This window comes from Callospermophilus lateralis, chromosome 16 (genome assembly GCF_048772815.1).
Source record: "Callospermophilus lateralis isolate mCalLat2 chromosome 16, mCalLat2.hap1, whole genome shotgun sequence".
Taxonomy (NCBI): Eukaryota; Metazoa; Chordata; class Mammalia; order Rodentia; family Sciuridae; genus Callospermophilus; species Callospermophilus lateralis.
Window position 1 is genome coordinate 7,864,223 of NC_135320.1, and position 12,356 is coordinate 7,876,578.

Below are 12,356 nucleotides of genomic sequence, written 5' to 3' on the forward strand. Positions count from 1 at the left end.
CAATAACTTACCTTCCCTTGGCAAACCAACATACACCCACATGAATAAATGTGAAGAAGAGAATTCTGGTCCAGAACAAAAATGTGAAATGTCTATTCTGCTCAGAAATAACAGGAACTCTTTCATCTACAAGTGTGCTGGTCTCACCGAGCCAGTATAGAGAAGGGAATTCCGTAAGTCTAGCTTGCTAATGTGCCTTTCAAATATGTTCAAAGTAACCTAGGAGCCAAATGGTGAACCTATCTCCTTCCTGAGCTCAGGACATAGACCAATAAGATCCAGAGCAAAGATTATCTCTTTACATATTCTACCCTGAACATTCACTTGTACTTTGCATTCTTATCCAAAATATATCTGCTTTGATTAAATGTACAACTGTTTTCTTCCCCAAATTATCAGGTAAAATTAGCATTCTTGGGATGTAAATTTTCCAATGGCTTTATGTCCTTCTGGAATTCTTATCATATACTCTCAGTTGAAATATTTCATTTTGAAAAACAATGGATAGAGATGATCAAATATGAAACCAGGAAACAGAAAGCTTTTATCAGGATATTGACTCATTGTCAGTTTGACGAATATTTAATTGAAAGGCTTCTATGTGTCAAGCACTACATTATAAAGCTTGTCATCCTGGTTCCATCCTTGATTAATATGAATGCAAGGACCTTAGAACCCAGTGGAGTAAAACCAGAATAAGTGACCTCTCCCCCAAGAGACTGGAAATAGCATGGTATCCACAAAAGATAAATGCTGGGGAGGGGAATTCAGGCAAGCTATCCATTAAAAGTTATTCTAGGGCTAGGATTGAGTGACAGAGCACTTGCCTAGTGCAGGTGAGGCACTGGGTTCGATCCTCAGCACCACATAAAAAGAGATTAAATTCTAAAAAAACAAAAAAAGTTATGCTAGTCACTCCACACCCACATGATCTAGTACAGATATTTTATGATTAAGAAATTATGTTTAATAAAGCCCTTTTATAATTTTTACAGAAAATCTGTACTGTTAACAGGTCTACTTTTGTGCATTAGTTTCTCATTTATATCTTTCTCTTTAGCTTTTTATAAAATTTCTCTTTGAACATGCTAACCAATCCCAACTGTCCTAAAGGAAAAAAAGAATAAGGAATGTACTTTCATGCTCTAGCCCAAAAGAATGAATAAAGGAACATATGGGGCTCCTGAGTCAGCCTTCTTTCTCCTTTAGGCACATGGAAACTGAATAGAACTTTACAATAATACACAATAACACCTGGATGGAACAACTCCTTTTCTCCAGCTCAAGCCGCAGGCAGGAATTTACCTTCAGCTTTAGCCCAGATTTCCTCTAGAGGAGGCGCTGTTATCAATGGAGCAGTCTCCTCCACTGTGGAGTGCTTGTACCTCACAAAATAGATCAAGTATTGGATATCATCAAGCACGGCAGCCTCTTCAAATATGTTACTTTCCTTTATTCCTATGTCTCTAATATCATTCACACGATTATCAAGCATCTGCTCTGCTACGCTCAAAATGTGTGACTCAGAGGCACGGAAGACCTTATCTAGAACTTTTTCCATGTTATAAGGCAGGCTCTCCTGCTGTGCCAACTTCAGCTTTAATGACATTTCCTGCAACATGGCTTCCAGTTCTTGGACATCAAAATACTTCAGGAAGTGTTGCAAGGACTTTTGTTCTGTAAAGAAGCTGCGGATTATGGGCAAGTCTTCCTCCTGATCGCTAAGCTCTGGCTTTAGGGCTATATGTGGACTCTGTGGGAGTATATCATCTTCAAGGTCTGCAGAAGCAGGACCCTGGCTTTCTGCATCCGTGATATGCCCTATGTCCTCAAGGTCCTCTTTTGAGATTTCTTTTCCAGTAGCCTTTTCTGTAGACCCTGAAGTGTTCAGATGTTCCTTAGGGTTGTCTTTTTCAAGATCGTCAGAATCTTTATCCTGAAATACTTCACTTATCCCTGAAGTCTGAGTGTTTTCCTCATCACTTCCATCAAAGAGTCCCTGGGCTTCCTCATCTGCCAGAGGACTTTCCTCCTTTCCCATTTCCATATCACCTCGTTCCTTGTCCATCATGTCTACCCTTTTGGCTGTGGTTTCACTTTTCTTAAAAATCTCCCAAATTATACTCATTTCTTGTTTGTTTTCTTTGTTTTCTGGATCAGGATTGATAGTCTCTAAAATTGCTTTCTCAAGAACGTGCTGGTTAACATTCTGAATCCCAGAATGTCTTTCTTTTGACTGTTTTGCACTTACAGCATTTTCATCTTTCAGTAGCTCTTCAGGGGGATAATAATCCTCCTCTACTGCTGCTGGCCTTTTGGTATGGAGACCCGGTACTTCTACCTCATCAGTTTGCTCTGTTTTTTTAATTTCCTGTGTCCCCTGTGTTGCCTTATGCTGAATCAATTCTTCAGCCGAAGACTGCTCTTTACCCTCATCCTTGGAAAGCCCTATCTTCTCATTTACATGACTAACTGTAACAATCACATCTCTTTCTTGTTGCCAAGAAAGATTTTTTCTGGGACTGGGGACCTCTTCTTCCCGTTCTCTTAACAAACCAATTCCATCTGGAGAGGAGAATCCAGATTGATTTTCAGTTTTCAGAACTAGTCCCTCTTTAATTTCCTGAGGTTGATGCTCCACTGAGTCTATGTGCAGGGTTGGTGTATTTACTGAACCTGGCTCCTCCATTCCATCTTTGGATGCATCATTTTGATTATCTCCCAGGAATGTTGCAATACCCAAGGATTCTGGTGCTTTACTCTGTTCTTGGGTCATCAGACTCCCTACAGCTTTATGTAGAGATTTATTCTCTAAGCTATCTTCCAAAATCTTCTCTCCAGGTGAAGAGAGTTCTTCATTCACTTCTTTTGAGTCTTTTGAGATATGGATAACTGCTTCTTTTAGGTCATTCTCTTTGTTTTCAAAGGATGATTTTAATGTGTCCTTGCCCTTTTCAACAGCTGGCAATGAGCTGAGCTTATTGCTTTGGGGAGAAGTATATGCAATCATCCCTTCTATCTTCTCATCCTCTAATTCTGAAACATCTTGCATCAGGTGCTTCTTAGGCTCCTGAACATCTGTCTCTTTTCCTTTAATATGAAGTTCGATGTCCACTTTTGGCTCTTCATCATTATCTGTCTTAGAGGTTTCCACAAAAAGACCATATTTTGCACTTTCAGGATAAATATAATCTGTTGCTGCTTTTGGTTTCTTCTGTTTTCTATCTGGCACTAAAGCTTCCTCATCTTCTTTTTCTTCTTCTGAATAAGAATTCCCCAAATCCATCATATCTGTTTTCTTGTCACCACCTGTGTCAATAAATAAAGTATCCTCCAAGGTTGTCAGTATATTTTTATCATCATCCTTGATGCCTGGGGGCAGAGTTACCTCAACCTTATCTTCTTCATTTGAATTCTGCTCTTCACCTATTGAATATTTCTCCACTCCAAACTCCACCGGGAATTTCATGCCTTCTTCACTTATAAAGGTTAGTAACGGGAGCTCCCCAAAGCTTTCCTCATTCTCCTCTTCTTCCTTATCAAATGCATGATAATCAGCATCCAATTCCTCATCATCAAAATCATCTTCTAATTAAGTCACCAGTCTGGTCGTCTCATCATCAGACACAAGTACATCAGCAGTAGAGCCAAATTTGGTTTTCAAGTCTAATGTCATTTCTTTTTTCAAAAGTGTATAAGCATCAGTCTTCTGTTCATTTGAGACCTGAGAACTGTTGCTGGTTTTGTTGTTTTCACTTTCTGGCACTATCAATTCATCTTGTAGTATTTCTTCAAAGGGTTCAAATGAAGTTTGTTCACCCTGAGCATTATCTGTTTGACTATCTGCATGAGGATGGTTCTTCTGAGCCAAAAATTGTTCCTCAAGATCCATAGTATTTTCTGAGAATGCACTTTCAATTTGCTCTGAGTTTGCTACTACTGGTTTAGGTTCAGGTTCAATGTCCTGGGAGACTTCAGGAAATTGTTCCACTTTTTCTATAGCTTTCTCAGAATCTTCATTTGCAGAATCATACAATTCCAAAAATCCTGGAAGTTCTTCTACATTATAATTATCAAAATCATCTCTTCCACCATCAAAACAGACAAAATCTGTCTCCTGTAAGGAAAAGGAAAACATTAGTGTGTCAATAACAAAGTGTCACAAAAGCAAACTCATCCACGCTCCCAAATTCAGGATTGGTTCTAAAGAATCTTTGGGGTCAACCAGATTACCCTCCTCCAACCCCCATTGGCTAACTCCTTCTATGGCTGAGTAAATCTGTCTTTTTCTAGACTACAGTGTTAGAAAGTCTATTCTTTCTTTCTTTCTTTCTTTCTTTCTTTCTTTCTTTCTTTTTTTAACATGGGTCATATTCTTTAAAAAGCATAATGAGTTAAAATGGTGACAATTTGGTCTCCAAGAGCCTGACTCTTGGGTCTCTCTCAATTTGCTCTGAGCATAAGTAGGGAAAGGCAAGGTATCACTTATAGGATCCTCCAGCTCTTAATATCTACACCTATGTTTCAGGAATTTAATTCTTAATCATTTGCTCAGGAGAAGCTGGAAGATCCTGCAGCATTGAGAAAGATGAATCAGTTTTAAAGTATCTTACTGAGATACAAGTACATTTGATGGAATAAAGAATGATATTAAGGAGGCTCCTCACATTATTATTACCACAAGAACAAACTGAAAACAAGATTCAACAAGTTATACACCTTCCTCTTCATCAGGATTTTACAGTCACTAAGACCTCTCTCAGGACTATCTATATATTTATCTAGTCTTCCTTCTTGCCACTAGTAAGCAAATTGACATATAAAAGGAGCCATAGTATGAATGAAAAATTTTTTAAAAATTTCCATCTCCTAATTAAATCTTCATAATATTCTGTGGGGGTTCTGGGGGTGGGGGAGGCAGTTCAATGTAGTAAGGATGAGTGATTTCCTCTCCCCATCACATGCATTTCTAAGCCATGAGGGATGCATGTAATGGGAAACATAATGAGAAGGCAGAGTTCAAAACAAATGAGTTCTCTGTAATCAGTGAACTGGTGTCACAGCTTAAATCCCAAGAACTAACTCTCTTTACCAACAATGAAGTCCAACAAGCAACAGAAGTGATTTTATGGCCCCTGAGATTATGAAGAAATTTTAGGAACAGCAACAACAAACAGGATAACTTTATCCATTCACCCCATCTAATCTAAGAACTATCCTAGCCTAGCAGCTTGCATATTCTACAGCCACTACAAAGAGCTGCCCAAAGATGTTTCAATGTTGGTGGGCATAATTACTACACAATTTAAAACTCTAGAAAATGATCAGCTGAAGTGAGAATTCTAGAACACGAAATCCTTTCAGTCACAAAATCAATTTAAGTCAGAGCACAATACAGGAATGCTGTATAAAGGAAGCAGTTGGGGCCTTAAAAGATCTGAGACTGAACATCATCTGAAACGCTCAGGTCCCCTTTTCCAAATCTATAACATGACTATGATCCCATATATGACTAAGAATAAGAAAACCTTTGTAAGTACGTATTTCTAGCCTAGTATAAAAGTTAGAGTTTATTAATTTAACCTAAATACACTTAAAATGTCTAATAACTATCCAATGAGTAGTTTTCAAGTTGGAATACCTCCTTTTGCCTGTAAAATGAAAGTATTTACCTCTTAAATTTAATAGCCAAGTACAAATATATTAAATTATTTATTTTTCACATATAAAACAGAAGAGAAAAGCCCTATAGTTGAGTAAACAGCCTTCTATAAGAATATCTGTTTCAATATATTAGAAAACTCTCAGATTATAATATAATCACCCTTGAATGCCTTTCAAACTTTTTTTATAGGTAGTCTGATTTCAAATGAAAATCTGATACACAAATGTTATAAACACATTATAAAACTTTCAGAAGCAGTTAACTGAATATAATGGATGGATTTATAAGCAAGTTTACAATTGAGAACAAAAAAGAAATCCATAACTTACATTTGTTAGAATTTGTAGCTCTTTTTTAGTATATTCACGAACTACCTTGATGAAATCTTTTGGAAAATGTCCAAAAATATGGCCAAATATGGCCAAAATATGGCCAACCTATAGTGCAAAAGAGTCAAATATAAAATAAATTCTGTACAAGGAATATAAATAAGAGATTCTCAGAAGTGGCAGGAAATATACACATAATAGATAGGTATATGGTAAAACCAAGAAAGAAAGTTGCTATAACAATTACACTGCGATTATTATTCCAAATAAAAATTAAGTACAGAACTGTTAAAACAACATTTCCAACCACTGAAGTTTTCTTTTTTACATTTAGCTTAATTCCCAACACAGAGCATATAAAGTAAAGACTTCTGAAGTAAATAAAAGATCTGCATAGGAGATTATTGTATATTATATGGCTAAAACTATATAAATCAAAGCTGGTTATAAATGCAATTCCAAATAGCCTCTAGCAAGAATTTACCTGTACATTTTGTAGCATTGCTCATAAACCAATATTTATGTCTTTCTTAACCAATACACAACAGTCATGAAAATTAATAAGTAAAAACAATACAAAATCTCTAAAATGTATTACCACTATAGCAAATGTATTGATAGTAAATGCTTTCCTAGCTTTTTCCAAATCTACTTTTACAAGTACTTGGGGAGAAAATAAAATTACAATATAATACATACTAAACCACATATCAAGCTTCAGTTTCACCCAAAATAAATCCTCTGCAGAAAAGAACCCCATTTATTTTCAGCACCAACAGCTAAATTATATGAAGTTACATAAAGTGTACAAAAGGTATATAGAGTTCCCCTTGAGAAAGACACTCTTATTACTAACTACTGACTAAAAGGAACAGAAGATTCTTGCCAATAATTAAAGGAAACTGATAGGCAAATCAAACGCCCAAAAAAGAAAATTAAAAAAGGCATCTTATCACTAACTCTAAAATATCCCCATTCATGAATGTTCTTGTTATATCTAGAAACCATCTGAGAGCCAGTATTAGTGGTAGAATACTGCCATGAAGATTAGATAAGACGGAGCAATTAAAAGCTTCATCACTGGCAGATAAAGTCTGAGACTCTAGAAAACCAACAACATTGCAGAATGAAAACTAAAAACTCAAAAGGAGAATCATTTTGAAAACTAAAAAGTTTTTAATTTCCTAAGTATAACATTCATGACATGAGAGGCGAGTCTGAGGGGAAATACACTTTTCCCTTCTGATGAAAATTCTATTAAGGTTAAATTTGGAAAAGGAAAAAAAAAACAGAGATGTATGGAGAAAGGAAAGACATTTATCTCTTCTTAATCTGTGTCAATTGAGACCATAGATTATATAAAGCTCCATAATTACACACTGGGTGGTATCCCATTTCTTGTGATATGAAAAAAAAAAAAAATGATGCAGAATCACAGAGGCTCATGACTGGAAATAATTTTTATACCTAATTTTGCTTCCATACATCATCCCTGCCAAGGTGCTGCTGATTTGATTTGTGGGTGGGGAGCAAAGAACTGCCACAAGAGAACAAATTGTGCATAAGCTACTATCAGAACAAATGTACTTAAGTGCCACTGCCCTGAAAGGAAATATTCAAAAGGAAGATGAATTAGACAGGGGTCCTTTCCTAACTGAGTTTTTCACTTTATAGGGAGCTAAGATAAAACACAACCTGACTGAAGGCAAAGGAGACAAATGAATGCCACAGGAGCAATGCAAACAAAGTGCCACCCAAACACTCATCAGTCGGCAAAGATCCTTTCTGGTCAGGTGCTGAAAGCAGGGCTCCTCAGGAAGACAGGATGAGTGCTGCCACCCAGAATGGCAAGAGTCCTAGGGATGAACATAGTTAACAGGCTACAATGTGACAGGAGAAAATGTAAATCAAGCCCATTTATCCAAAAGCTCAAAGAAGGGGAGAAAGACGACTACTGTATGAAAAATGCCACTTAGGTACATGGAAAAACAGTTCCAAGTTTAAAGATTACGAATCCTATTTGGTATGAAAGAAACAATAGATGGTTCTTTATATGGAGTACTGCAACTGGGACTCTGTCTAAATATAAAGTTTGTACCTAAAGGCACCAAGTTTCAAGATCATTCCCTAAGAATCAGAAATGGCAACAAAATGAAACTAGTTTTCCCATAGGGATTACTCTTATTTTCTGTCTTATTTTCTGCTGTGTGGTATTTTATTTAGGGTGAGGACTTTCAGGGATGCAACCTGGAATGTCTCTAAACTGGAACATTCCTACAGTCATCAAAGACCCTTGCTACTATTTTAAGTAAACAATGCACATATCACATTTTTTTAAATGAAAAGGACAATACTCATAAGTCTCTCAATGAGGTCACTCCTAGTGAATCTCCCCATTTAAAATATCAAAGCTTGATATAAGCAATGTCATGTCTTTCACCAGAAGATCCATACAACTGGCTAGAAGTAGAACCCCTGGGGGAACCTTCAGGCATAGATTATAGGAAAAGCAGGAAATGGATGACCCAGAAGTCTCAAAAAAGAAAAAAAAAGCACATAATGAACATAATATTCTGCTTTTTTAGAGTAAAAACAGCACAAATAATTAGGTAAAATACACAAAAAATCAACTTTAAATATGCATGCCTGAGTTACTGTCTCAGACTTAATTTACAGGATTAACTCTAATGTCCATGAATCCTTCCCTTTTGAAGCAGCAAAGCTAAGAATTGTCAGGTTTTCACCATGACAACCTTTATGCTGTGTAGAGCCTTCTGGAACTTGATGTGAGGGGTAGCAACCACAACCAGTTCAGTTCTGTTTCAGAAAGTCTACTGACTTTCTATGCTTGCCAGGCCTAAGGCGTATTAGGAGCACAGGGCCTGGCAGAGAGGTCAGGTTAACTCTACAAAGACCCCAAGAAATCAGTCATTTAAATCTACACTGCTGAAAAAACCCATCAAAAGTAAGAATATAAAACCTGTCAAACATTTACTTACACTTCCGGCCCAAAGTTCTGGTGATACCGCTGCCAGTTTACAGTAGACATATACAGGGTCACCTTTTTTTAAATTCACAAAACGACAATCTGGGCCTCTGAAATCTTCAAGAACTTCACCTCGGTACATTAACACTGTATATGAACATTGAAAAAAGAAAACCAAACATTAGAACTTGATTATTCACAATCCACATTGACCCATCAGGAAATATGAATCCCACTATGAACAAAAATCAAGTTTTTCCAGTACTCTCTGGAATCACTTTTAATTCACCTGCTCAAAGTATCTAAAATTCTTAGAGATTTTATTGCTATAAAATACAATATTCCCTGCAATTAGACAGGGAAAAAGGAAGCTTCTCTATTTTTCTCTGTGCTGAGAAATAAAAAGCCATGTGGCTACCACCAACCATGGCTGGTTTCAGTGAAACTCTTGGTTCTTTCAGGCCTCAATTTTTTCTGTTTCATAATCATAAAAAGCTTCATTTTGCAAATATGTAAATCCAAGTGTAGACACGGACAGGCTTAAGTATGGCTTCATGCTGAGGTAATAGGGAGGGAAGAGGGAAGAATATCCAGGAACCCCCAAGGGGTTAATTAACTTGAACTAACCGCTAAAAGACATTACCTTTAAGTGGCTGCAAGTGCTACCATGCAGCCGTAAACACTGTCAATTTCATTTGCAGCAGAGTTGCTGTCTCTGTGTTCAGGATCTGGGTAAATTACCAGGAAATGTATTTTCTCTGAGCAAATATTGTTGACTATATCCAACATTAAGATTGTTTCAAAACATCCTCATTCGTATTTTTTTCAATAAACAAAATCAAAAGTGGGTATCCTATCTGACAAGGAACAAGTTTAACCATGAGAAAAGGTCAGGTAATACCTTCATGCTTAAAATGCAGGACTAGAATCACAATTGATCTAGAAACTGGTAGAAACAACATTTTTCTTTTGGTTGACCAAATACACAGTTTCTGATTTAAGATGAAATGGACAATAGATGTATGTAAAAAGCACAAAGAAGAAATGGAAATAACACTTTTTCTAAAAGCCAATTAGCAGTAAAATACACAAGAATGTGTGTTTTATAAAAATATATGTCTAAGGAACAAACACAGATTTGGAGAGGGTAACTTGTTTCTTTGAAGCTAAAATAGGACTATTTTCAAAACTGTCAGCATCTTAATTCATATATAATTAAGAGGCCAACTTTAAGGTGGGGAATTCTCATCACAAGTGGAAATGGCAGTGTTTCTCTTGTTCCCCCTTAGGTCATAGAGGATTTACAAATCAGTAATATATTAGGTGACAACACAATGCATATTATGGAGCACCTATTTAGTTCTTTTTTTTTTTTTGGAGCACTTATTTGGAAGGCACACAAGGACACCTGACATACACACCTCACTACTTCCTACAACACAACACAGACCCACCTGTTGTGTTTGGTCACATCTGTTTGGACAGAGGCCATTTCTCAAGTTATGTTACCCCACTGAACCTTACCAACACCATGTCTTAGTACTGAGGAAGCATCAGTGATGAGATAGTCCAGGTAGCCCTCGTAGGATAGCGCTTGATAGCAAAGAATAGCAAACATTCTACCATGCTGGAAGCCTGATTTTGTTCACCCAAAACTGAAAGGAAATATCATGGCAGCTGCTTTGCTTTTCTGAGTGTTTATTTACTCCAGCCTTAGGGTTACCTCTAGGAACTGCTTAACATATATTGGAGACATCTTTTTTCTTTATTGGAGTGGAACAAACAATTCAAATTATAAAATTTGTTTTTGGTAACACCAATTTAGGCATAAAGAGCTCAATGGTAAACTTCTTGGCCTTTTTAGCATGAATATTTTAAAATATGTACTGCTTACAATTTATGGACAACACGGTCATCAAGTTACAAGGTTACTAGAAACCAAGCGGGAGGCCATAAGAAGTATTCTGGGCCAGTAAATATATAGAGGAAAGAGGTTCCAACAACACTAGCGACTGAGTCTAAAACTGAATTGGCTTATAAAAATCTTGGAGTATTTATTATTGTTATTGCAAGGAACCTCTTCATCTGAATCTGAATGGCTACATCCTCCCCACCACCCACCTCCAATCCAGGACTGGGAAGCAATTCTGTCTGCTTCCTGTGCACAGAAGAGGCTGCAGTTCCCAGGTGGCCAGTGCAGATCCTTGGCCTCTTTCAAAAGCAAAAGATTACTGGCCCACCTGCTACCCTACCTCAAATATGAAGGGAGGCTTCTATGCACAGAAATGACAGGATTGAAGCAGAGTCAGGGCCAAGACCTCGGAAAACATTGCGTGCCTGGACTTGGTGCTCTTCCCAAGCCTAAACTCTAGTCCCTGTTAAAAGGCAAAACCAGCCCAATCCCCAGTGCAGCAAAAGGACAAAGGGGCCAGTGAGCCTTTCCCAAGTAGCCCAACCATCAACCTGCCGCTGGGATTAGGGCCACCGAGCCCTGGAGAGCATCGGCCCTGATACCGCACAGGACCAGGTCCCTGTGGCGGGGGTAGAAAAGGGCTCTGCTACAGCGTGTGGAGGCCCGGGCGCGCGTGGCACGCAACCCCATCACCCACTGAGATCCTAGGCGAATCCTGGAAGGGAATAAACTGAGAGCTGTCCCTGGGGAATCCTGTTTCCCAACCCCTGCCTCAGTCAGTAGAGAAAAATAAAACGCTGGCAACAAGTGGGAGTCGAAGCCCTCCGCAACTGGAGCGGGTTGGCCAGAGCGCCGGCAGAGCCGGAGGGGACACACGCAGGGTCCCGAGGCTCTTGTCACTCCTGCGCCCCACCCATCGTCCCCGTCATCCTGCGACCCCCTAGCCCAGGCCGCGGGGCTGGGGACTGGGGGGATTGGAGCCCCATGCAGCCCCAAAGAGCCACTGTGAAGACCCGGGGCCGCCCGCCCACCTGCGCACTCACTGCTGCATTCGTCGTCTGCACAGAGTTTGTGCTTCCAGAAGCGCCGGCCGGTGCTCGGGTCCGGTTGGCCCAGCACTCGCCAGGTGGGACAGAGCACGAACAGCCAGAAGAGCAGCCCTGCCGCCACAGCCATGTTGTGGTCACCTCGGGGAGCCTGTGACACGGTGGAATAGGCTGCGGCGGGCGTCGGGGCTCAGGGGACGGTGGGTAGCAAGACGCGGAGGGGCGGCGCCCGGGAAGGCTTCAGCCTTTCCCGGGTGACACGTCAGCAGGGATATATGGGGGTCGATGCACTGGCTCTACTGGGGAACGCAGGGAGCCGGAGCTCCCAGTCCTTCTCTAGTGGAGACCTTCTCCTCAACGGAAGACCTTCTCCTCTAGTTGCTGCCGTGGCAACTAGGACTCTCTTTCTCGTCCAATC

At 39.2% G+C, this 12,356-nt stretch overlaps 1 pseudogene; it reads right to left on the reverse strand.

Annotated features, from left to right (window-relative positions):
• LOC143382101 (transport and Golgi organization protein 1 homolog) overlaps window positions 1–12,068 on the reverse strand; it is a 39,481-nt pseudogene extending 27,413 nt beyond the window's left edge.
• Window positions 12,069–12,356: the final 288 nt, after the last annotated feature.